The sequence below is a fragment of the Vombatus ursinus genome, unplaced genomic scaffold, assembly GCF_900497805.2.
Source record: "Vombatus ursinus unplaced genomic scaffold, bare-nosed wombat genome assembly UNPS02004179.1, whole genome shotgun sequence".
In the NCBI taxonomy this organism is placed as follows: Eukaryota; Metazoa; Chordata; class Mammalia; order Diprotodontia; family Vombatidae; genus Vombatus; species Vombatus ursinus.
The window spans coordinates 145,694-148,204 of NW_020943957.1; positions in this window are offsets into that span (position 1 = coordinate 145,694).

A 2,511-nucleotide genomic window follows, 5' to 3' on the forward strand; every position below is an offset into this window, starting at 1 on the left:
GGCCAGGGGCCGACCAGCCCCCCCCCTCTCCTTTTTCAGGACCGTTGTCCTCCCCCCCCCTCCCTTTTTCCCCCCCCCCCCCCATGAGCTGCCCGATGGCTCCAGCAGTTCTGATGTCTTCTGCGGGAGGAATGAGGAATTTGCTCAAGGTTAAGGCCAGGAGATAATAACATGACCTGGCCTCTTCTGCTCCTGGCCCCCCCCTGGCAAAGATAGTGACACCCACAGAAAGTAGTTCACTCCTATCATTCTGAGCCTGAGGGAAAGAAAGGAGAGTCTGTCTAGAAAAGACTGGGAGAACTGAGTGAAGGCCCAGGCAGAAAGGCAGGACAAAGCTTCACTCGGCCTTCACCTCTCAGGAAGGCTGCAAGAGCAAATCTAGGAAAAGAATGTGAGTCCAGTCAAAAGGGATTAGCGCCATCTCAAGTCCAGTGACATTCCTTATCTGGAAGTCAGACACAGAAACCTCAGCTCTGTGGAACGCAGGCCCCAAGCTGGAGGGAAGGGGAAAGAGCTTTGAGCAGTCCAGAGGAGTGAAGAAAGCCCTGGGGCCCTTAGACAGATGTGGCAGAGGCCCTCCCGCAGAACTTGCCACAGACTGACTGGAACAAGCTGGGCTGCCCTTCCTGACTCCTGATAGAGGAGAAGCCGGACAGGAAAAGGGGGGAGGGACGGGACGACAGGGACACACACGGAGAGCAAGGGCAAAAGAGATGGTTGATGATGACGACGATGTGGCAAAAGAAAGTATGAACACAGGCACTGAATCCAAGGAGCCCAGGAGGTGGGAGGCCCTGGCGCTCAGCTCTGATAACCAGAAATCATCACAAATAGGTCAGTGGGTCAGTGGTGGTCAGTGGCGAGTGTGGACTCTGTTTAAGAAGGCAGGGAGTGAGCCTCAATTACATGGAAAGTTCTTCCCCAGAACAGCCCCTTCCCCACTGATGCCGGACCAGGGTGGTGGGCAGACAGGCAAAGGGGAACGCTCTCACGGCCCACGCAACCAACAAACAACTGAGCTGAAGCCAAATGGGCACGCAAAGGAATAGCTGCAGCTCACACAACAGAAGGACTCCAAAGAGGACTTCATTTAATCTAACCCTGGCCCAAAACTTGCGCCCAGTGGAAAGAACCTTGGGTTTGAAGTCAGGATCCAGGTTCTAATCCAGGTTACTGAGTTATCTAGTTTCTAGCAGATTAAAAGCTACAAACTGAAAGAGGCCATGGGGTGAAGGGGAAAACCTGGGAAATCTTTGGGGCCAGCCACTTCACATCTCTGGGTCTCAGGTGCCTCATCTGTAAGATAAAGGGGATGGGCTAGATAACTTGGAAGTACCTTTCTGGTTCTAAATCAAGAGAATTTTAAATCAGAACTCACCAGCTATGAATGCCAAGCTTGGGTAAACAGAGCAAGAGAGGGCAAAGAGCAGCCGTTTTCTAGACCGAGAACTAAAATCTCAGGTGTCTTTGTGCCTTACAATTCAAGCAATGTTATCAAAAGCCATCCTGAAGAACTCCCACTACATGGGTCGAAGCACATTAGAACAAATAGTATTACGATTACATTTCTTATTGAACCAACCAGCTTATGACAAGAAAAGTCATTTCGTAAACCCGGAGAGTTCCTGTTCTATTGGGGATCAGCAAAGTAGCCCCACAGCCAGTGGAAGGAGGAGAGGAGAATGCTGACTGGCTTCACCACTGCTGGGATCAGGAAAGGCTCTGTGGAAATGGTGGCACCTGAGCTGTTTCCCACCACCCACAGGCATGCCTGGCACAGCCTCTTCAGAGGATTTCCAGAATAAGAATCACACCAAGCTGAAAATGCCAGAATCAGGGTTCGAATCTGAGCTCTAACACTGGCAAAAGGTGAAAAGCCACCAGATCCCAAGCTCAGTATTTAAGTAAGCCCCATCAGCCTGTCTGTCGGGCATCTGTGTTAACCAGAACGCAGACCACGTCATTCTACCCGGTCTGGGGCAAAAAGCTATACAGAGTAGCCTTCCTCTGTCGAGGTCAAGCATTAGCAAAGTTGAGTCTGATGAGCTAAAAGTTAATGTGAAAAATCTTTCTGCATTCTGGGCAAGTGATCAAAGCAGAGTTCAATGGAGAAGACCAGAGAGCAACACAGAATCACCAAAGCGGGAAGTGATGGAAAGGAGCTGAAATTAATTAAAAACCCTATTCAGAGTTTACATCTCATGTCGCTAGAGATTTCAATGAAGGGTTCTAAACAAAGGAAAAGAAAAAATCCAGTATTACTCACATTTTCACACGCACAGATTTTGAGGAGAAAAAAAAAATCAAGAAAACCGTTTTCCCTATTTCATTCCCCAAGTGTAATTTGGGTTCCTGTTGTGAAACAGCACAAGATCAAGGCTAGAAGAGGCTTCTCTATGTGGAATATACTTTGTCCTTGCCAGATGGTCAAAGGGTTAAGTTTAAGAAGCAGCTGGCTGCCTGTCACTGGCTGGGGGGGGGGGAGAAGGAGAGCTAGTCAGCAGTCACTCC